General features: G+C 36.4%; 1 protein-coding gene across 30 annotated transcripts in view; it reads left to right on the top strand.

Annotated features, from left to right (window-relative positions):
• PPP1R9A (protein phosphatase 1 regulatory subunit 9A) overlaps positions 1-25,067 on the top strand; it is a 349,650-nt gene that overhangs the window by 55,243 nt on the left and 269,340 nt on the right. For 2 of the 30 annotated variants that reach the window (XM_086397821.1, XM_086397816.1), the window contains exon 2: positions 13,770-13,857. The exons of the other annotated variants lie outside the window; for them this stretch is intronic. The gene's annotated coding sequence lies outside the window, so the exon portion shown is untranslated. The remainder of the gene's footprint in view (positions 1-13,769; positions 13,858-25,067) is intronic. 30 annotated transcript variants of the gene reach the window in all.

Here is a 25,067-nt window from a genome sequence, read left to right as displayed (position 1 = left end):
TTTTAAAGAGCTTTTTGATTAAGCAAGATGGTGAGATATTATTATATTGGTTATCACTGAAAACTAATGGGTTTAAAGAAAATTCCACTGAATATTATTACAAATGCTTAATGGAGATTTTCTTCACTATATTAGGGGTTTATGACATATGATCCTAAATTGGATTACTTTAACCTCTTCCCCATAAGAAAACTTTTTCTGTTTAAAGAAATGTCAAATTTATTTCTTGTAAGGAGAAAATCTAGAGTTCTATTCATAAGCAGATAGTATTCAAGTAAAAAAAAAAAAAAAGGCAAAACCTCCAGTTGAAAATTCAGACTAATAGCCTGCAAAATCACCTGGCATTTAAAAAATACATTGAAACAATGCATGTGAAATCTAAAAAATAAATATACCTTAGTGAAGTCTTAGTGAAGTCGCTCAGTCGTGTCCGACTCTTTGCAACCCCATGGACTGTAGCCTACCAGGCTCCTCTGTCCATGGGATTTTCCAGGCAATGGTCCTGGAGTGGATTGCCATTTCCTTCTCCAGGGGATCTTCCCAACCCAGGGATCGAACCCGGGTCTCCTGCATTGTATACAGACACTTTACCATCTGAGCCACAAGTGCAATGAAATTCACCTTAATTTTAGGCTTGATCTTGGAAGTCTGAGTACTGAAGTGTCATTGACTTCAGCAGAAAAGGACTAAGTATTTTCCCACTGTAGTCAAGGTAGCATATTAACACAGGTCCCTTTGAATTTCTGTACCTGTGAGTTTCAGTGTAGGCAGAAGACTTGCCACAGAATAACAGGGTAATACGTAGTAGCTCTTGGAGAAATAAATTTCCTTTCTTGGACTTTCTTCCTCTTCATATATGCTTACTCAGTGAAACAGTTGATTTTTGAATATGTGAAGTCATAGCATTTAACATTCCAAATAGGAATTATTTAAATACAGCAAAAATCTCTCAATCTCAAGATGCTAGAGGATTCAAGCATTCAGGTTTACATAACAGCATAACTTTCATATGAACAAGCAATTCTGAAAATATTAAAATGAAATATATTTCATATCAAAACTTCTTTAAATATAAGTAGTGTTTTTATGACTTAAACATGACATTTTAGACATTTGAAATGAATTTTGGGCTTACCAGTTAAGCAGCACTTAACTTGTATTAGTGAGGCATGGAATGAAAATTTGTAAATGAGAATTTTAAATTCTAATGTGCCAAAGAAATCAGTTTTCAGTTATAGTTACTAGTTTTTATAATGGCTTTATTGCTATAATTCATATGCCATAAATTGTTTTTAGTGTATAGTTATTTATCCATCATTATAATCACTGCAGATGGTGATTGCAGCCATGAAATTAAAAGACGCTTACTCCTTGGAAGGAAAGTTATGACCAACCTAGATAGCATATTCAAAAGCAGAGGCATTACTTTGCCAACAAAGGTCTGTCTAGTCAAGGCTATGGTTTTTCCAGTGGTCATGTATGGATGTGAGAGTTGGACTGTGAAGAAAGCTGAGTGCCGAAGAATTGATGCTTTTGAACTGTGGTGTTGGAGAAGAGTCTTGAGAGTCCCTTGGACTGCAAGGAGATCCAACCATTCCATTCTAAAGGAGATCAGTCCTGGGTGTTCTTTGGAAGGAGTGATACTAAAGCTGAAACTCCAATACTTCGGCCACCTCATGCAAAGAGTTGACTCATTGGGGGCAGGAGGAGAAGAGGACGACAGAGGATGAGATGGCTGGATGGGATCACCGACTCGATGGACGTGAGTTTGAGTGACCTCCGTGAGCTGGTGATGGACAGGGAGGCCTGGCGTGCTGCAATTCATGGAGTCTCAAAGAGTTGGACACGACTGAGCAACTGAACTGAACTGAACTGATAGTTTTAGAAATTTTCATCAGCCCTGAAAGGAGCCCTGTACCCATCCCCCATACCCTTCTCACCCCACCCCTAGGCAACTGCTGGTGTATTTTTTTGTGCCTTAATCTTCCTGTTGTGCACACTTTATATAAATAAAATTATACAGCACTGTAGTCTTTTGTGTCTGGCTTCTTTCACTCAGCAAAGTGCTTTCAGGGTTCATCCATGTTGTACTATGCATCAATACTTTATTATTTCTATGGCCAAATAATATTCCAGTATATGGATATACCTTTTTTATTTATCCATTCATCAGTCTATGAATATTTGGGATTCTATCCCTTTTTTGACTATTATGAATATTCATATGTACATTTTTGTAGGGGCATATATTTCCATTTCTTTTGGCTATATATATCTAGAAGTACATAGTAACTAAAAATATCACTTTTACTTTGTTAAAAGTAATTAAGATTTTGGATAAATGAACTAATATAAAGCAGCATCTTTGAGTAGTGGAAATGGGTATTTTTAATCCTGGCTCTAGTATTTAAACCTTTTGTACCTCTGTTTCCTTGTATGGCAAGTAAGATTTCAGTTGGGAGATCTGTTTAAACTCTTCAGCTCTTTGTGTGTGTATTTGCCTGTGTGTTTTCTCATTCACCAAACATTTGTTAGTATCTGAGAGATTTGTGCAAGCACTCGGGGACAGTGAGTCTTCAGGGAAGCTTAGAGACTAGTAGGTAGGTGGGAGAGGGAGAGGCAAAGCAGAACCGACAGTCAGCGGTTGGAAGCTGGTGCTGCGCATGCCCGGGGGAGGGTGAGCATCACTGAACGCCGTTGGGCCACTGAAGAGTGGTAACTCCTCCCGCGTGTGTGCAGGCGCAAGACGGTCTGGGAAAATCCCTTCATGGACATGATGCCTAAGCAGCCATCCGCAAGTCAGCCAAGTGGATGAATGAGTAAATGGCATTTTGTAACAAAAGCTACTTGGTGATTATTTCGTGCTTAAAACGTTGGTGAATGAATTGTTGAAGTTGACCAAGCAAGAAGAAAACAGCAACATTTTTCTTTTTACTATTCATTGCCAGACTTCTTGGTTATTTTTCTCACTGTGAAAGAATGTAGAATGAACTGGTTAAGCTTAAAATAACTCAACTCTCACTTGAACTCTTACCTGAAATATTTTAGTTACCTTCAAAACTGTTGACAATCATTTTGGGAAAATTCAGTTTTCTTTTTTTCAAGAAGAAATTAAGCTTTTTTAATGGTCTCTCACTTTCTCTCTCTCTCTCTCTCTTTTTTAAAGTATTTACATGTTTCCTTTATTTAATAATCATTTAATTTTTTAGTAGTCACATATCTCCTCATAAAGAAATGTGGAAATGACCTTGGCTGAGGGTCCTTAGGTGGGAAAGCCTTAGAATGAAGTTATTTGGGTGAGGAATCCAGGTCCGTGTATAAGCATGGCCAGTTTCACCCTGGGAATAGGTGAAATGGTCATTATGAGGCTCTGATCTTGACTACAACTCCCTTCAGAGACTGCAGTGCAGTGGCTAGGCGCCAAATATGTGGAGGGTAAGTTACCTCTGTGAGACCTGTAAGTAAAGTATTTTTTGTTGCTATTGTTGTTACTTTTGAGGCTCTTGGCCTCCTCTACTTCTCCTCCCTCCTTCCCTTCCCTTCTTTCTTCCTTCCCTGCCCCTCTCCCTCCCTTCCTCCTTTTTCCTTCCCTCTTTCCTCTTTCTCTCTCTCTCATTTTTACAGACATATAATTGACATATAACATTTTAAAAGATTAAGTTATATATATTGATTTGATACATTCAACTATTACAGTATGATTAACACTGTGGTGTCAGCTAACACCTTCAACATGTCCCATAATTACCATTTCTTTTTTGTTGTGAGAACCTTTAAGATCTAGTCTCTTAGCAACTTTGAGGAATGTAATGCAACATTATTAACTATAATCACAATGCTGTGCAATAGATCTCCAGATATATTCCAGGTATACATCTTCTAACTGCAAGTTTGTACCTTTTGACTAATATATTTCTAATTCCTTACCCCTCTGCCCCTAATAATCACCATCTACTCTCTTTTTCTGTAAGCCTGAGTTTTTTAGATTCCACTTGTAAGTGTTTGTGTGCGTTGCTTGTCTTTCTCTGTCTGACTTAACCTTAATATAATGTACTCAAGGTCTGTTCATGTCAGTTTGTTCATTTCACTAGTGGTTAAGATATCCTTCTTTCTCATGGCTGTATAATATTCTAGTTTTGTTGTTGTTATTGTGTTGTTTGAGTTCCTTAAATATTTTGGATGCTCACCTTCATTAGACAGATAGTTTGCTAGTGTTTTCCCCCATCCCATAGGTTGCCTCTTCATTTTGTTGTTTTCTTTGCTCTGAAAGCTTTTTAGTTTGATGTTCTCCTCACTCATTGAGTCTTGCTTTTGTTCAGAAACTTCAGTTTTCTATTCGTTTTGTAGCTGGCTACTACTACTAAGTTGCTTCAGTCGTGTCCGACTCTGTGCGACTCCATAGACAGAAGCCCACCAGGCTCCCCCTCCCTGGGATTCTCCAGGCAAGAACACTGGAGTGGGTTGCCATTTCCTGCTCCAATGCATGAAAGTGAAAAGTGAAAGGGAAGTCGCTCAGTCATGTCCGACTCTTAGCGACCCCATGGACTGCAGCCCTCCAGGCCCCTCCACCCATGGGATTTTCCAGGCAAGGTACTGGAGTGGGGTGCCATTGTAGCTGGCAGGTATATGTAACTTTGGAATCCTCTGTGGGTGGTAATCTGTAGTAACCATGGTGATATTCCCATCGGAGTGTCTGCACGTGATCTTGGGTCACTCGAGAAACAAAACAACAGCCAAAAATGGTGCACTGAGCATTTTTCTAACTTGTAGAATTGATAATCTAGTTGAAGTACTAAAAAACTTGTTAGTGCTATTGAAAACAAAAATACAATTAACTTTGCTCATAATTGGAAATTCCAGGAATTTTTAAATTGCTCGAGATATAAGAATTCTTTCTTCCCCTCCCAAGTTCTTCCCTGTCTTTTATAACCATCATTTCCTTTAAAGCCTGTTTTAAAGCTTGCCTTAAAGAAAGCCTCCCATCATTAAAAACTCCCTTTATCTTATTTTCTTGAATGCTGATATGTAATTTATTACCTAGTTTACATTCTCCTAATGGATTGATTTAAAATAAAATTATGGGGTATTTCTTCCCTGGTCGCGATGGCCAAGACTCACGCAGAAGATGACCATAGGACATGAATGATAATGCTTAATTTTAATTCATGAATGCAGTTATCTTTTTTTTTTTTTAATACATCTTTGGTTTTGTGCCATACATATTATTTCAGGGTCTTGTTATTTTAATTAGGCAGTTTGTCTCTTCTGAGTTGTGGTTCCAAATCTGTAAGTGGGAAAGACTCCTATTGACCTTGGCTTTCATAATTTATTACATTGATGCGAATGAAACATAGAACAGAGAGGAAGGAAACAACCTTTCGTAGATGAAGCAATGCATTTTTAACTTATCCTGTTAAGACTTTTTTTTTTTTCATTACAAGTATGACAGGCTGCTCATTCTCTGGCAGTGACCTCTACCTTGGCCTGACTCAGCTGGTATGGTGGCTTTTTGTGCAATTATTTTCTCAACCTTCAATTTGTCACAAGTAGCTAAGCATTATCCCATGAATAATAGATTTATGATTTTTCTAGCATTAGCAGAGCGGTTAGGATACTAAGTTGTTCCAGCTGTGTTTCCTGGATTTGGTTTTTCTTCTCAGGAACTGGGCTTTTTGAGCAAGAAGAAAATGAATGGTCAGTTAAGTAGATTTGTGATGGGTGTGTACTGGCCTGGCCATAAGGAAGATTAATCTGAAGATAGGTTGAGCGCACATAGAATGGTTTAGGCTTTTGATGATCTAAATGGAAAGTATTGCCAAGTCATGGAGCCAGATAGCTACCACATTACTGGCTGGGAGACTGAATCTTAGGGAGACAGAGGCTCTTGCCAAAAAGTTGTTCCATTCTGAATTTAATATACACCTTCTGACACTTAAGTTCCATATACTTTTCATTGCATTGTATATAGAGACCAATGAAATGATAGGTTTTTATTGGTGAGAAAAGAACCATTTCCTGGACAGAATAATTAGGAAAGAACCCTACAGAAGTAGAAATGACTTACTCCATTTCCTCAGTATTCCTGTTATTTAAAATAATGTTGAGATTTTACTTCCTTTACTTTTTTTGTCTTTTGAGATTTTTGTTCCTTTTCTTAAGTGCTGTGAAAATGAGACCTTTGTGAAACATAAAGTAAAAAAAGACATTCACTGCATCATAAAAATAATACGTGTTTGTGTATTTTGATTATTGTTGTTTACTAAGGTATTTTTCTATCTTAGAGTATAAATTCCTACAGTTAAAAGAACCAAAATGTTTATCTAATCAGTTGATGCTGAGGTCTGTACTAGGTATTGAAAGAAATACAAGATTTTGAGTTGGTAGAGGATCCTTTTAGATAAGAGTATAACTGACGTTAGTAGATATAATATAGTTGATGGGACTTTGTGTGTAGCCCTGGGATTTGGACATAATTGAAGAGGTAATAAAAAGACCAATATTGGCTGTTGTTGAGTAAGAGAGGGAGTTTTAAAAAGTGCTTTGGTAACATTGCTGTTCAAGAGATGCAGAGCTACTCTCTCAGTTTGTCCCATCTTCTCCTTCACCTGCTGTGTTCACAAGTCTGTTCTCTAAGTTTTTATCTCTATTCCTGCTCTGCAAATTGAAACATTACCATGTGTCAAATAGATAGCTAATGAGAAGTTACTGTATAACAAAAGGAGCTCAGACTGGTGCTCTGTGATGACCTAGAGGGGTTGGATAGGGGTTGCGGGGAGGCAGGGAGGAAGTTTCAAAAGGAAGGAGATATATGTATACTTATGGCTGATTCATTTGTTGTATGGCAGAAACCAACACAACATTGTAAAACAATTATCCTTACATTTTAAAAGTTTTTAAAATTTAATAATTAAAGAGCAAATGGAAGGCTAGATGATGCCTGAAATCATTTATAATAATTCAATGTGTTAAGAGCCAAGAAGGGAGTTTGGGGTTTGAACTTTCCCTTGAGGGACTGATACGTAGGTAAGAGAGGCGTAGATGTTATGGGGAGTTCTGTTGTCTGTGGTAAAGTATGTCAGACTGAGTACAGTCAAACTGAAGTAAGAATTTGAATGAGGATTTATGACTGGATTAGAGGGTTCATGGCGAGGGGTGGGGATGAGAGAGAGAGATAGCTTGGGATCACATTATAGAGAGTCTCAAAACTTAGGAAGATGAGTTTTAATTATGGTTTGTAGAGATGGCACCCCTCTCCAGTATTCTTGCCTGGAGAATCCCATGGATGGAGGAGCCTGATGGACTGCAGTCCATGGGGTTGCAAAGAGTTGGACATGACTCAGCGACTGAGCATGCAAGTCAAGACAAGTTATAGGGCAGGGAAAACAAAAATTATGTTTTTAGAATTTTCAATTTTGAGAAATTTTTGACATCACTTAGGAAATTGTGGTTTTAGGGTCTTGGTCTCTGTTAGCAGTAAGATTTTGGGGGGAAAGGAGGTAATGTTAAATGAATGAGTTAAGGATGAATCTAAGGTAGAAGTTCTTAAGCTTGTATGTGCATTAGAATTGTCTGAGGAGCTGGTAAAAAATTTCCCAGGTAACACTCTTTGAGGCTCTGATTTTGAAAGGATGGGGAAAGGACAAATATCTACATTTTCAAAACGTCTCTAGGTAATTCTGTTATAAGCAGCAAATAAGTTTCCAGCCAAACATACTGGGATAATCACAGATGAAGAAATGGAAAGTAAGAGAGTAAATCTGTGAGAAAAATAATGAGTTTGGTTTTGGACAAACTGAATGTGATCTTTATTTGCTGTGGTAAGTTTGATGTCAGGACATCCAAGTGGAAAGAGCTGTGCTGTAAAGATAGGTCTTTGCACTGGATGGAGCACATCTGTCTGGCTGTGAGAGTGACCACAGATCAGGAAGAAGGGTGTAGGACAAAGAACAAGGGGGTGAACCTTTTTCTAATTAGTTTACCTCAGATGGATCTCTTTAGTTAAGTCAACCCAACACAGCTTTATTCTTATTTTTGTTCTAAAAGAACACTGACATATTTTCTCAGCTCTTGGGAAATGTACATAAATGTCTGGTGGAGTCAAGCTGGTCTTGACATAGCTCGCAGTATTTTCAGCCACTGCAGACAACTGTTTGGGCTATTCATTTGAGGCAGTAAAATAATTCATAAACAAATAAAACACTGTTAATTATAGCACTAACTGTGACAATGTGTCAGTGACTTATATGGCTCTGTGCCTTCTACTCCTTACCTACTCCATATGTTAATAGCATCTGAGATAGCCCAACATGAGTTTGAGTAAGCTCCAGGAGTTGGTGATGGACAGGGAAGCCTGGCATACTGCAGTCCATGGGGTTACAAAGAGTTGGACATGACTGACCGACTGAACTAAACTGAACATTTATAATTGATTCTTAATTCATGTTTTTCCAGGTTCCCAGAAAGCATTGCAGATAATCTTAGCTAGTATTTTGAAATTCTCATAAATTAACTGCCAATTTCTCTTAATTTGGGGGAAAAAATACCATGTTGCACTGTTTAGAAGGGTCTGGGTATATATAAATTGCTCTGATCTCTAAATCAAATAAGTAGTGGCTTTCTGCTTCAACTCCCAAATTGATATGAATCATGGTGATAAAGTTTAGTCTAGTCCATTCATAGAGAAAGAGAAGTAGCCTGGTAGCTTAAAGCCCTCCTTTTGACTCTGCTGTGTATTTTATAAAATGTTCAACAAGCTCATTCACTTCTGGACAAGCTGGAGGTCTTTTTAGCTGCACCATCTGAGTAGAAGAGGCCTAATATAAAGTGACTTATTCTTAAACATATTCAGAAATGCCATGGGCCAAGTTGAATCCCATGAAACCTAACCTATATACAGAGAGTTTCCAGCATATGAGCCAGTTGTGTTTCTAAAGTTTATGTGTAAGGCAGCTGTTTGGAACTCAGAACACATTTATTTTCCCCCTCTCACTGAAACAGTATAAAAAATATTGGCTGTGTTCCCAGGCCAGCTCACAAATCTGTTTTAACCCTATATGTACCCTAAATTTTAGCTGTACAGTTGCATGTCATTAAGGTGATATTTTTGTTTCTGTGGGAAAATATATCACAAATCAGTTTGAAAGAAATGGGTTATCTTTACTTAGCTGGGATCAGGGTCTTCTCAGAAGGTGTCACTGACAGACTGGGAACCAGTAATTTAATAACTTGTGCATTTGTAAATAGCTACCTTCACTCTGTTACAGAGGCCCGTTTCTAGGCTATTTATTTCCCAGGTGATCACTGTTTCAGAAGGATGGTCTCAGTTTCTCTCTCTTTTCTTTCTTTACTTTCTCTCCTTTCTTCTCTTTCCCCCCAAAGGTGGGCAGTTATTAAACTCATGTTCATGAAATCAGGGGTTGCCTGTAACAGCAGATTTGGCTGTAAAATGTCTCATGCTCTTGTACTTCATAACCAGCATAAGAGTTAATCACTTTCTCTCTTAAATGTGGCTGATGAGGCCTTATTATATAAAGCTTATTTAGGAAATTATCCATTATCTGGCAAGGATGGTGATGATTGGTGTTGTCCAGGGCAAAATACTGAAATACTTACTAAATTATGAGTGACATAAAATTATATGAACTGTTATTATAACATTGCCTATTATATGATATCTTACTGGTTTGAACTTTTGTAAGATAGTGAATTATCTCTATGATTATTAACATATTATGTTCTTAATCCATATTTCATTTTGACTGGTTGCAGTGGTGAATATGCATTCATTAAATGAAAGGAGCTTTGTGAAAGAATGATTAAGGCTGTTTTAAGTTCAACTTTATGAAATGTTTTACCTTGCTGAGACTACTATTATTTTGAGTGGAACTGAGGATCTGGAGCCTCTCATTTATTTATTTAATTTTTCATACTGCATATATTTATTGAATGTCTATTATTTGTCAGTTTCTAGTTTAGTTATTTGGGATGCTACAATGACCAAAACAGACGTAGTCCTTTCCCATATGTAGCTTGTATTCTTGCTGGGAGTACAGAGAATAATAGTAACTGCTTAAGTAAGTATATCATGTGTCTGAGTATATTGTGAAGGTAGATCCCATTTGGCCAACAGATTATCTATGTTGTAAGAGAGTCAAGGATATCAGTGGAAATTTTGGCCTAAACAGTCAGAAGCATATAATTATCTTTTCTTAGTGTGAAGGAAGACTGCAGGGAATGGGGGCTTGAAGTCACTGGGGTGGGTCAGTAATACGGTTGTATGTATTAAATTTGAGGTACCTGTTAGGCATTTAAATTGAGGTACTTAATAGGCAGTTCGGGGGAGAAGGCTGGGTTGAAGATAGAAATTTGACAATTGTCAGTAGAGAGTGATAGTATAAAAGAGGGAGAGGTCCAAAGTGTGAGTCTTGGAGCACTCCAGAATTGAGGGGCTGGAGAGAAAAGGACCAGGCAAAGGCGACAAGAAGAGCAGTGAATTTCTGGAAGAACCAAGATGGTTGGTGCCAAGTTAAAAAGTGTTTCCAGAAAATCAGTTTTGTTAAGTTGCTTATGGTTCAGCTCATAGGAGAACTGAACAGCATCGAGGACATTGCTGACTTCTGACAAGTCATTTTCTTTTGAGGTGGAAACAAAAGGTTTGATTTCAGGAGTGAATTTAAAAGAGAGAAATAAAAACCAGCTGTACCATTGATAAACAGAGAGTTCCGGAGAGCACAGTGGCAGAGTAAGACCAAATCTAGAAATACAGAGAGTGTCATGGGTACTGACCAGGTGGTGAAGGGGGATTTAGGCTCGTTGGGCATATCGTGCGATTGCTGGGAAGTGGGCTAAAGGGTGAGATGTGTTTAGTGCTAATAGTCTTCAAAGTGGATTGGGATGCAAAGCTTGTGAAAATGGAGGGATTGGAAAGCCCTGCTATTAGGTGTGAATAGTGTTTTTTCTATACGTTTACATTTTTTTCCTCAGAGATCGCTTAACAATTGTACATTGCCAAGTTATTCCTCACTATTTTTTCTTGTCTTGGTCTTTCTATTTTTTAAATGGTGTTATACTCATTTTCACTCAGCATATTTTTACCTTGTACTTTTCTCCGAAATAAACATCAGTCATACTGAGAATAAAATCATAACCCAGTATAAGTATTATGAGTATTGTTTCGGCTTTCCAATGATTCTAGAAATTCTTTTCCTATTAGAATTTGCCTGTTGGAATAAACTCCTGCTATTTTGTAAGTCAGATCTGTCAGGTACTTGTAATTCCCGATCAGATTTTTAGTTTTTTAGTCATAAATTGTATTAATTTTGGTTTAATACTGGCCAGGCGTATTTCACATTGCCGTCCGCGAGTCCGACAGTACAGCCACGGATCAGTGCTGTCCCATGTGAGTTTGTTGGAGATCTCTCAATGGAACGTGTGGTTTGCGAATATCGCCCTTATATTTTTACGGAAGATAATAAGCACTGATTTTAAATGCTATTTAGCAAGTGGATGCAAAGAGTTGACAGTAATTTTAGGTTACTTCTAAAAAATGTGGACTTAAAAACATTTTGTTTTAGAAAGTTGTTTTCAGTTGACCTGCAGTTACTTGTAATCTATTATTATCAAGGTCACCCCATGGAAGAGCTCTGAATACTTTCTGAACTATGTAAAGTTATTACCTCTTAATTTTCCTCAGAGGAAATATCAAATTCTGCGGTGACTTAGGTGGAAGAATACAGCTCATTCCTCAGTTTTTGTTCTGAATGGTAACTATGCAGCTATCTTCCATATCCTTTTCATACTGTTCATGAGAATCCCTTGGACAGGAAGAAGATCCAACCAGTCCATCCTCAAGGAAGTCAGTCCTGAATATTCATTGGAAGGACTGAAGCTGAAACTCCAATACTTTGGCCACCTGATGCAAAGAACTGACTCATTTGAAAAGACCCTGAGGCTGGCAAAGATTGAAGGAGGGCGGAGAAGGGGACGACAGAGGATGAGATGGCCGGATGGCATCACCGACTCAATGGACATGAGTTTGAGTAGACTCCGGGAGTTGGTGATGGACAGGGAGGCCTGGCGTGCTGCAGTCCTTGGGGTCACAAAGAGTCGGACACGACTGAGCGACTGAACTGAACTGAACTTCTGTATCCTATGGTCAGTTATTAAACATAGTGCAAGCTAGTTCTAGCCAGATGTTATATGGACATAGCTCTCAATTATCTAATAAGATGAAGAGAAGAGTTGTGTGCAATTCATACTGGTTGACAGTGTAAAAGTCATTATCTTTTCGCTTTGGAATACCTTGTGGTACTTAGCTCTGTAGATTGAAATACTAGATCTGAAAATTCATACTTGTGAGGAACCATTAGTGTAATTGTCTAGATCAGTGTTTTTCCAAAAAGTCTTAACTCGTATCTCATTTTAAACTTTAACCCAGTGTATGGTTCCACACATTTATGTGCATATATATGTATGTGCATATATGTGTTATAATATGTAATATGTGATAGATAGGTAAAAGTTTCACGAAATAATACCTACTTTTACATCAGGGCTTCCCTTGTGGCTCAGCTGGTAAAGACTCTGCCTGCAAGGTGGGAGACCTGGATTCGATCCCTGGGTTGGGAAGATCCCCTGGAGAAGAGAAAGGCTACCCACTCCAGTATTCTGGCCTGGAGAATTCCATGGACTGTACAGTCCATGGGGTCGCAGAGAGTTGGACACTACTGAGCGACTTTCACTTGCATCATGTAGTACATTAGAATGTTTTTCTATTCTAATTAAAAAAATATTGTACATGATCTAAATTGGTTTCATAATCCATTACTGGCTTATAACTGGATGTTTGCCTAATCTTGGCCTCGCTGATTTCCAAAGTACCCTGTAACTATGGAATGTTTTATTGTAACAGTGTACATAAAAATTGCTTTTTTTTTTCCTTTTGGTTTTGGATTTTAAAAGAAAGGTGATAAAAGTATTGACTGTTTGCTTAAAGGCCACTGATACCATGAGAAAGTAATCTTCACCATGAGATAATTTAAGAAATGCTTTTGACAGAGTCATTTATTCATACAACTAATCTTCATTGAGTGGTAATTATGTGTCAGGCTCTGAACTAAACATGTATTTTAATGTAAAGAAACAGAGTCTTTTTCTAGCTCCAAGCAACTTCCTGTGTAGCGGAAGGAATAATAAAGGAGCAAATAAATATTTATAAATTGCTATCGAACTGTGATAGAAAATAATGGAAGATGGTTGCTTGCTTACAGTTTTTAATTATCTCAATTATTTGTAATTGAGAGAAGGAAAACAGGAGCTGGAAGCTAGGTTTTTGGATCCAGATGTCAGTTCATATTTCCTAGGTAGGGTACTCTCCTCTCCATATCCCTTTTAGGCAGGAGGTATAATTTAAAAACTTATTAGAGGTAATTTTCTTTGGGGCATTTTTTTATTTTGTATTACAGGTAATTTTCTTTTTAGCCTCCAGTTTCTGTTTAGTATGTTCAAATAAAATTCTCAGGTGGTTTACCCATGGTTAATTTATAATGATACATATTTATGTATATATATATTCTAATAGAGGCGATTTTCTGTTTTTAATTTTCTCACACTAATATCCACATTTCCTTAGCATTCAAGAGGAAAAATTGAGGTTATTACAAATTGCTGTAGTTATTATAGAGGAAGATTGCTCATGAATGAGAGTGTTTCCCCAAACTCCTTTATACTTCTATATGAAATGGAATCATAAAATTTTTCTTATCTCCTAGTTTAATTCTAATAGATGATGCTGTTGCCATGCATGGATGTGTATGAGAAACTTCTGAGAAAAATGCGATATTAAAGAAGACTTGGCAGGTAGGAGGAGGGGAAGTGATAGTCCTTTTCAGATTTTTAGTGAAATAAAGACTGCACAGTTTTTAAAGATTTGGAAACTAGCTTGAGATTATTAGGTAGAAAATGCAATGGTGACAATTTTGATAGAGAAGGAGGAAACTTTATAATTTTTGGTTGAATAATATTGGATATATTAGGCTCTTTCAAGTTCGCACCTTTTATCATTAATGTTACCTTCTTTTTAGTTTCATTGCTCAAGTTCTCCAAAGACCTGATCTGTTTCTCTCCCTTTCCCAGTATTTGCCACCTGATTTCATGCTTTTTTACAATAGAATAATTAAAATTATTGTCACACATGTATTAAAATATTGGCATTCAGAGATGAGATTCATGATTTTGACTTTTGGGTAAAATATTTTTTTTTAAATTTTTTTTTATTTTTTCATATTGCTACTCTTTTTTTTTTTAATTTTATTTTATTTTTTAACTTTACAATATTGTATTGGTTTTGCCATATATCAAAATGAATCTGCCACAGGTATACCTGTGTTCCCCATCCTGAACCCTCCTCCCTCCTCCCTCCGCATACCATCCCTCTGGGTCGTCCCAGTGCACCAGCCCCAAGCATCCTGTATCCTGCATTGAACCTGGACTGGTGATTTGTTTCATACATGATATTATACATGTTTCAATGCCATTCTCCCAAATCATCCCACCCTCGCCCTCTCCAGAGTCCAGAAGACTGATCTATACATTGTCTCTTTTGCTATCTCGCATACAGGGTTATCGTTACCATCTTTGTAAATTCCATATATATGTGTTAGTATACTGTATTGGTGTTTTTCTTTCTGGCTTACTTCACTCTGTATAATAGGCTCCAGTTTCATCCACCTCATTAGAACTGATTCAAATGTATTCTTTTTAATGGCTGAGTAATACTCCATTGTGCATATGTACCACAGCTTTCTTACCCATTCGTCTGCTGATGGACATCTAGGTTGCTTCCATGTCCTGGCTATTGTAAACAGTGCTGCAATGAACATTGGGGTACACGTGTCTCTTTCAATTCTGGTTTCCTCACTGTGTATGCCCAGCAGTGGGGTTGCTGGATCATAAGGCAGAATATACTTTTAAAAAAGATACTGCTTCTAGTTTTAGACAATTTTGATTTGTCCTTCTGGAAATTCAGTTGGCTTATAATCAAATCTTTAATGCTCTAAAATTATCTGCTTACCTTCCAACCACATATAAGATGACTTGTGTAGTTTGAGTAGCAACTTTTGGCTTGGAGCTGTTTTCTGGTATCTGGGTGTCATTGGCTCACTTTCCTTTTAAGCATGAACTGTAGTATTTGACATTATGAACAATCTGGTTCCTTGGTGACATCAAAAATAAGAGGTCAGCCGAGGTTTAGGGGTAAAAGTAAAATACTTGGAAATGGACAGAAATTGATAAACTGTTAGCCAAAATACCGTATCATGATGTTGACAAAAGTAAGGGATATTTATCTCTTGAAGCTTTTTTGTCTTTTAAATCTAGCTTTGGCTGTGCCTCTGTTGTGTATGATAAAGACGATGATGGTGATGATAATAGTAATAATTCATTCTATTTAGCAAATTAGTAGCATTTTAGATTTTGTTTAAAAGAAAAAAATGTAGATTTAGTGAAACTATAAAAATAAGTACAAAGATTTAGAAATTAAATCCTTTTAAGAAAAAACAGTATCTTAGCTATTGAAAAAGTTAATGCTCTTTTTGCATTAAATATAACAGTAGGAGAAGAAGTGTTTTTTCCAGTAAAATCAGTGAAGACATGTTCATATCCTTTGAGCTAGTAGGCCTACTTCTTATAGTGTATTTTACATAAATAATCCAAAAGGAGGGAAATGTTCTTTGTAACATTGTTTATACTAGTGAACATATATATCTTACATATCTCCTTATCCTAAAGTATAAAATTTTAGGTGTCTTCCCAGAATTCTATAATAGTACCCAGTCTTTTACTAAAAGGGATATATACAGAATTATTATAGCAACAGGGGTCATGTAAAAATGTTTTACACAATTAAATTTATACCACTTATATATTAACTAATTTTTTAATTCTCAAAAAAATACCCTTACCTTTTGAAAACATATTTAAGATAATTTTTTTCTCTTCTGACTCATTTGCTAACTTTTCTACCAATTGCTCCGTATCTGGTTATATACATTTTTGTTGTTATTTAGATTTCTAGGTTTATTCCTGTAAAATGAAAATTGTCATTTGAAGTGCAACTCTCTTGTGTTCTAAATTATTTAATATCGCAGCTCAAAAGTAAGAAAGCACATCTTCCATGTATAAGTTTTGGTTTGTGGGATTTAAAAAATAGGTAACAATGAATAATTACTATTGGGTCAGAGGTTCATTACGCTGGACACTTGTGGGCAAAATATCTAGGAATTTGTTGTCTGTGTTTCCAGATGGGAAGCTCTTACCTTCTGATATTCGGTCTCCATTACAACTAAAATACTAGAAAATTTTGTTAGAAGCAGATGTTGGGAGTATGTAGATGTAACCCAAGTACAACTCTGGAGGAAATAGCTTAGTTAAACAAAAAATCAAGTCTATTAAAGGCCCTTTATAATTTAATGATAGAATTTTTGTATCTTCTCATATTCTATTATTTATTAATATTTTAGACATTTGTAATTTAATTATTTAAGAAGAACCCGATCAAGTTTTAAAAAATTTGCTGGATAAAAGGCCAGCATAGCAGTTTTGTAAATTTTTTTTTCTTCTTAATGTTTTGAAATGGTAATACAGTGTATTTAAGGAATGAACCAAATTGGAGTGATCAGCCAACTTTCAACAGATCTGAGTAGATTAGAAGGCCTGGCTAAATAATTTCTATTGAATATAAAAACAGAATTTGACTATCTGAATTATGTAGGCAGTTATTTCTATTACATTTTCTTAACCTTTGGAAACAGTGGGAAAGTAAAATGAGAAGCTTCTACTATAGTACTTTATGGAAAATTAGGGGGAAATGGGAGAGCGAATGGGAAGAATACAGAGGAATTTTAGTGCAGTGAACATGCACTATATCATATTATATGGTTATATGTGATTATAATTTGTTTTAATCCATAGAATGTATACCAAGAGTAAACCCTAAGGTAGAGTATGGACTTTGAGACATCAAAGTGATTATGTGTCACTGTAGGTTCATCTTTGGTAAAACATGTACTATTCTGAACATATTGATACCTAGGGGGTCTGCACTTGTGTGGGGGCTGGAATATATGGGAAATCTTTGTACCTTCCTCTTAATTTTGTTGTAAACCTGAAATTGCTCTTTTTAAAAAAGTCTTTAAAAGTGAAAATAAGAAATTATGAGTCAAAATATGTGTTGAGAGGAAACCATTCTTTAGGTGTGAAGTAGAATGACTGTAACTCAAATCCACATTTTCCTCAAATCCGCTTTTTCTTATCCTAATATTTTGGAATGATTGACATCCTTTTTCTCCATCTCCACTGCCTTACGTAGTGGTGGTGGCATATTAGCATGTATTTCTTACATTGCATAACTCCTGATTTAGCCAGACTTTTTTAGTGCTTAGCTGTTCAGTATTTTTAAGTTTGCATTAAGTTTTTTAAAATAAGGATTAAATATGGTGATCCCTTTGACAAGAAAAAAAAATCAAAGTAAATGTGATTAGCCCTCCACCCAGTGGTTATCTCAATTTTAAGGCATCTTTAGCCTCAGTTCAGTCAGTTCAGTCTCTCAGTCGTGTCTGACTCTTTGCGACCCCATGGACCACAGCACACCAGGCCTCCCTGTCCATCACCAACTGCCAGAGTCCACCCAAATCCATGTCCATTGAGTCATTGATGCCATCCAACCATCTCATCCTCTGTTGTCCCCTTCTCCTCCCACCCTCAATCTTTCCCAGCATCAGGGTCTTTTCCAATGAGTCAACTCTTTGCATCAGGTGGCCAAAGTATTGGAGTTTCAGCTTTAACATCAGTCCTTTTGATCAGGACTGATCTCCTCTAGGATGGACTGGTTGGATCTCCTTGCAGTCCAAGGGACTCTTCAAGAGTCTTCTCCAACACCACAGTTCAAAAACATCAATTCTTTGGCACTCAGCTTTCTTTATTGTCCAGTTCTCACATCCATACATGAATACTGGGAAAACCATAGCCTTGACTAGATGAACCATTGTTGGCAAAGTGATGTCTCTGCTTTTTAATATGCTGTCTAGGTTGGTCATAACTTTCCTTCCAAGGAGTAAGTGTCTTTTAATTTCATGGCTGCAGTCACCATCCGCAGTGATTTTGGAGCCCCAAAAAATAAAGTCAGCCACTGTTTCCCCATCTATTTGCCATGAAGTGATGGGACCGGATGCCATGATCTTAGTTTTCTGAATCTTTAGCCTAGGATTTTTAAATTTTAAATTGTTTCAGAATCACCTGGAGGACTTGTTAGACAAGACTGCTGGCCCTTACCTCCACGTTTTCTCATTTAGTAGGTCTGGATGTAGCCTGAGAATGTGCATTTCTGAATTCATGTGGATGCTCATACAGGCACCACACCAGAAAAAGCAAAACACTTTATCATATATATTATACAACTCATTCTTAAAGTTAAAAGTAAAATCATCACTCACAGATATACAAGGAGTTTTATAAATATTGAACACATGATGAATCATTATTAGTGAGGGAATCAGCTGTATGTTATAACCAATTCAAAGGAAAGTCAAAGATATCCAGATTTGTGTGGTGTAGGAGATATTGAATTTGTAAATGGTCAGAAAATCGGCCTTTTCCATTCCGGCCCATTCAGGGACTCGTTGACCCTTGTTAACTGGACGGATTCTCTATAAACAAGAATTATCTGCATTGCTCTTGGTTATCTATGATAATCAGTCATCTATAACTTACTCTGAGTGGTAAAATAGCTCAAAGACAGACTAGGATCAGATAGCAAGGAGTGGTGTATACTATAGAGTCCATATTTTTTTCACCGGAGCACACTGTAATCGTCTCATTCTGTTTCCTTACAGTGATTTACCGTAGAACTTGCTTTTAAAGGTAGTTATCTTCTTTTCAACAAAGCATCCCTGTGATTCTGATGCACTCTGAAGTTGTAGAATCATTTTTTAATGTAACAGTGAAGTGAAGTGAAGTGTTAGTTGCTCCGTCATGTCCTACTCTTTGCGACCCTATGGACTGTAGCCTGCCAGGCTCCTCTGTCCATGGGGATTCTCCAGGCAAGAATAATGTAGTGGGTTGCCATTCCCTTCTCCAGGGAATCTTCCTGACCCAGGGATCAAACCCAGGTCTCCCACACTGCAGGCAGATTCTTGACCTTTGAGCCACCAGAGAAGCCCCTAATGTAACAGAGTAGACATTTATTGCATCTATAACACATATTTACTAAGTCACATGTTTTCTCCCATTATACAAATTATTATGTATGTAGCCAACTTATTTGGAAAATATTTGTCAGGTTGCTCCCATTAGTTGAAAATTTTAATCTATTTATTGGCTATAAACAAATTTAATATGCATTTGGGTAATAAAGTAGTTGTGAAGTTTTTTGAACATAATTAGAAAAAGACTGTTTTGATCCATTTAAATATGCTTCGTAAAGCTTTTGATCAATCAAAATATTAAAAACTTCAATTAAAAATCTTTTCTAAGAGTATATCTTAAATCAGTCTTTGGACACTCAATAATATGTTTCTCAATAGACCCGGTTATTTTCAGAGGCCAAGCAGTATAATGTAAAGAGCACCAATTTTAGAAAGTCAGGCATGGTTTATTTTGCTTTTGTAGCTAGTAAATTATAGAATTTGAAATTCATGATAGTGATTGGATCATAAAGATAACTGCATCTAAGCTCTTGTGGTAATAGGAGCATGCATCTGGATCTAGTACAAAATTGGGATGATGGAGCCAAATGAGGTTCAAGGTGTTAAGACTAACAATGTATAATACTTTGGATATTGCACAGCGGAAATCTTTTTAAGTGTTTACCAAATTGTTGTTGTTCACCATTTCTCTTTCCCATTTCCCCCTTTGCTCTTCAAAGCCTGATTGGTTATGGTTTCTTCTTTTAAGATAACTTTATTGAGATACAGTCAATTTCCAATAAACTGTACATCTTTAAAGTATACTGTTTGGTAAGTTTGGATGTAATGTATCTGCTTATGAGATTATCACCACAATGAAGATAATGAACATATCATCATATACAAGTTTCTTTGGGTCCCTATGTAATCCCCCACCTTCCACTTCAGACAATTAGTGAGATACTCTGAGTTATTATTGATTAATTTCTATTTTCTAGAATTTTACATACATAGGATAATTGAATATGTCCCTTTTTTGGCTTGGCTTTTGGTTTGGTATAATTATTCAAGTTGTGCACACATTAGTTCTTTATTGTTTTGTATTGCTGAAGTGAAGTGCAGTGAAAGTCACTCAGTCATGTCTGACTCTTTGCAACTCCATGGACTACATAGTCCATGGAATTCTCTAGGCCAGAATACTGGAGTGGGTAGCCTTTCCCTTCTCCAGGGGATCTTCCCAACCCAGGGATCGAACCCAGGACTCTCACATTGCAGGCCGATTCTTTACCACCTGAGCCACAAGGGAAGCCCTTGTATTGCTGAGGAGGATTCTATTTTATGTTGTACCACAATTTGTATATCAATTTATGATGATGGTGATGTAGGAATTGTTTACATTTTAGATATTATAAATAAGGTTGCTATAAAATGTATGCATACAAGTTTTTGTATAAGCATACACTTGTCTTTTGGGTAAACATGTAGGGGTGGGTTGATTGGGTCACATGGTAAGTGTATATTTAACTTTTTGTTTGTTTGTTTTACAAAAGGATCCTTTTTAAAAAAAATTATTTTAATTGGAGGCTAATTACTTTACAATACTGTAGTGGTTTTTGCCATACATTGACAGGAATCAGCCATGGGTGTACATGTGTTCCCCATCCTGAACCCCATTCCCACCTCCCTCCCCACCCCATCCCTCAGGGTTGACCCAGAGCACCAGCACTGAGCACCCTGTCTCATACATCGAACCTGGACTGGTGATCTATTTCATATATGATAACATACATGTTCAATGCTATTCTCTCAAATCATCCCATCCTTGCCTTCTCCCACAGAGTCCAAAAGTCTGTACTTTACATCTGTGTCTCTTTTGCTGTCTCACATACAGGGTTATTGTTACCATCTTTCTAAATTCCATATATATGTGTTAATATACTGTGTTGGTGTTTTTCTTTCTGACTTACTTCACTCTGTATAATAGGCTGCAGTTTGATCTACCTCATTAGAACTGATTCAAATGCATTCTTTTTAATAGTGAGTAATATTCCATTGTGTATATGTACCACAGCTTTCTTATCCATTTGTCTGCTGATGGACATCTAGGTTGCTTCCATGTCCTAGCTATTGTAAACAGTGCTGTGATGAACACTGGGGTACACGTGTCTCTTTCAATTCTGGTTTCCTCGGTGTGTATGCCCAGCAGTGGGATTGCTGGGTCGTATGGGAGTTCTATTTCCAGTTTTTTAAGGAATCGCCACACTGTTCTCTGTAGTGGCTGTACTAGTTTGCAATCCCACTAACAGTGTAAGAGGGTTCCCTTTCTCTGCCTCTTCTCCAGCATTTATTGTTTGTAGAGTTCTTGATAGCAGCCATTCTGACCATCGTGAGCTGGTACCTCATTGTGGTTTTGATTTGCATTTCTCTGATAATGAGTGATGTTGAGCATCTTTCATGTGTTTGTTAGCCATCTGTATGTCTTCTTTGGAGAGATGTCTGTGTAGTTCTTTGGTCCATTTTTTGATTGGGTTGTTTATTTTTCTGGAATTGAGTGGCATGAGCTACTTGTATATTTTTGAGATTAATTCTTTGCCAGTTGCTTCATTTGCTATTATCTTCTCCCATTCTGTAGGCTGTCTTTTTATCTTGCTTATAGTTTCCTTCATTTTGCAAAAGCTTTTAAGTTTAATTATGCCCATTTGTTTATTTTTTCTTTTATTTCCAGTACTCTGGGAGGTGGGTCATAGAGGATCCTGCTGTGATTTATGTCAGAGAGTGTTTTGCCTATGTTTTCCTCTAGGAGTTGTATAGTTTCTGGTCTTACTTTTAGATCTTTAATCCATTTTGAGTTTATTTTTGTGTATGGTGTTAGAAAGTGTTCCCAGTTTCATTCTTTCATAAGTGCTTGACCAGTTTTCTCAGCACCACTTGTTAAAGAGATTGTCTTTTCTCCATTGTATATTCTTGCCTCCTTTGTCAAAGATAAGGTATCCATGAAAGAAAGAAAGTGAAGTAGCTCAGTTGTGTCCAACTCTTTGCAACCCCATGGACTGTAGTCTACCAGGCTCCTCCTTCCACGGGATTTTCCAGGCAAGAATACTGGAGTGGGTTGCCATTTCCTTCTCCAGGAGATCTTTCCAACCCAGGGATTGAACCCTGGTCTCCCGCATTGTAGGCAGATGCTTTACTGTCTGAGCCAGGTGTCCATAGGTGCATGGATTTATCTCTGGGCTTTCTATTTTGTTCCACTGATCTACATTTCTGTCTTTGTGCCAGTACAATACTGTCTTAATGACTGTAGCTGTGTAGTATAGTTTGAAGTCAAGCAGGTTGATTCCTCCAATTCCATTCTTCTTTCTCAAGATTGCTGTGGCTGTTTGAAGTTTTTTATATTTCCATACAAATTGTGAAATTATTTGTTCTAGTTGTCTGAAAAATACCATTGGTAGCTTGATAGGGATTGGATTGAATCTATAGATTGCTTTGGTAGTATACTCATTTTCACTATATTGAGTCTTCTGATCCTTGAACATGGTATACCTCTCCATCTGTTTGTGTCATCTTTGATTTCTTTCATCAGTGTTTTATAGTTTTCTATATACAGGTCTTTTGTTTCTTTAGGTAGATTTATTCCTAAGTATTTTATTCTTTTTGTTGCAATGGTGAATGAAATTGTTTCCTTAATTTCTCTATTTTCTCTTTGTTACCATATATTTAACTTTTAAAGAAATTGCCAAGCCATTTTCCAAAAGGGCTGTACCATTCTATTTTCCCACTAACAGTGTATGAGAATTCTAGTTCCTTTATTTCTGATGTGATGTGCTCAATCTTTAATTTTAGTTGTTCTAATAGGTGTATAAGAGAATGTTATTGTGGTTTTAGTTTGAATTTCTGTAATGACTAATGATATCAAGCATCTTTTATTCCTTTTCGCCATCTATATGTCTTGTTTTGTGAATGTATGATGAAATATTTTACCAATTTTTAAAGTTAAGTTGTTTGTTTTCTTATTGTTGAGTTTTAAAAGTTTGTTATATATTCTGGATAAGAGTCCTTTATCAGATATATGTATTGGCAAACACTTTCCAAGTGTTTGGCCTGTCCCTTTATTCTCTTAACAGTATATTTGGATAGAAGAAGCTGTTAAAATTTGAAGTACAGTTTTATAGTTTTTTCTTTTGTGAATCATCTTTTGGTATCCTATCTAAGAAGTCTTTGGTTTACCCAAGCTCACAAAAATATTCTGTGTTTCCTTCTAGATTTGTATAGTTTTTGGTTTTAAGTATATGATAACATTTTGAGTTAATTTTATATATGCTGTGAGATATGGATCAATATTCTGTATTGTTTTCATATGGATATCTAGTGGTTCTGTATCTTTCGTTGAAAAGATTATCTTTTTCTACTGAGTTGCCTTTGCTAAAAATCAGTTGTCCATATACGTCTGGGACTGTTTCTGGACACTGCCTGTACATTGTGTTGTGTAGCTTTATAGTGTCTAAAAGTCAGAAAGAGTTAGCCTTCACAGTATGTTCTTTTCTGAAGTTGTTTGGGTCCTCTAGGTAATTTGAATTTCCATATGAATTTTAGAATTAGCTTGTCAATTTCTACAAAAGAACCTACTGGTATTTTGATTTGAATCTGCTTATCAGTTTGGGGAGAACTTACATTGTAACAATATTGAATTCTCATTAACAAAATGTAGCTTTCCATTTTTAATTTAATTTAATTGCTCTGAGAAGTTTAGTAATTTTCAGTGTACACTGTTGCTCATTTTTTGGCCAGATTTATCCCTAAATATTGCATATTTCTTCTTAACTTTTTGACCACTTGGTACAGTTAAAATGATCATCTCATGTCCATATCTACAATTTCTGCAATTTGTGTCAATTCTTGGTTAGCTTCAATTGATTGATTGATCTCAATGTCATGGTTCAAGTTTTTCTGCTTCTTTAGAATATTTGATTGGATGCCAGACATTATTGGGTACTAAACATTTTTGTATTTATATTAATATTGTTGAGGTTTTGATGCAGTTAATTTACTTGGAAACAATTTTATTCTTTTGGAGCTTGCTTTTAAATATTTGTTAGGCAGGGCAAGAGCAGTATTTAGTCCACGGCTCATTATTCTTCACTAGTGAGGCAAGGCCATTCTGTGTACTCCTTGCAATGTTCCATAAATTATGGTGTTTTCTAGTCTGGCTGGAACAATTGCTTGTATATTTGGGGAAAAAATGTACCTTGAACTCTAGTTCATGATATATATAAACATTAATTTATGATGGATCATAGGAGATCATGGGAGAATATTTTCATGGCCTGAAGATAGGAAATGATTAATTATATAGGACATAGAAAGCACTAACCCTAAAAGGGAAATTGATAAATTGGGTTTGATAAAAACTGTAATCTTCTCATCAAAAGGAACTGTTAACAAATGAGTAAGAATACTGTGAGAAAGTATTTGCCCGACAGATATCTGATAGAAGACTCCCATGTAGGCTATTAAAGTATGCCTACAGCTGCTTAAAGACTTTATCACTGATTTCCAGTAATGTGATTTGACGTTCTCTGGTGTGGTTTTCATTGTGTATATCCTACTTGAACTCTAGCTGAGAGTTTATTATTTTTATAAAAACCTGGTAAATTATTGGCCATTATTTCTTCAAATGCTTTTTCTGACCTTCTTTCCTTTTTGATTCTAATTGTGCATATATCGGACTGGTTAATATTGTCCCACAGGTTACCTAGGCTGTATTCATTTTTACAGTTCTTTTAAAATTTCTCTCTTCCACTTTTGTTATTTACTGTGTTTTTAAACTTACTAATCTTTTCACTTCAGGTACTGTGTTTTTCGTCTCCCCAAGTTCCATTTTTATGCCTTCCA

The sequence above is a fragment of the Bos grunniens genome, chromosome 4, assembly GCF_055505025.1.
Source record: "Bos grunniens cultivar Pamir isolate PY7600 chromosome 4, Bosgru_T2T1.0, whole genome shotgun sequence".
NCBI classification, from domain to species: Eukaryota; Metazoa; Chordata; class Mammalia; order Artiodactyla; family Bovidae; genus Bos; species Bos grunniens.
This window is presented reverse-complemented; position numbering and strand designations above follow the sequence as displayed.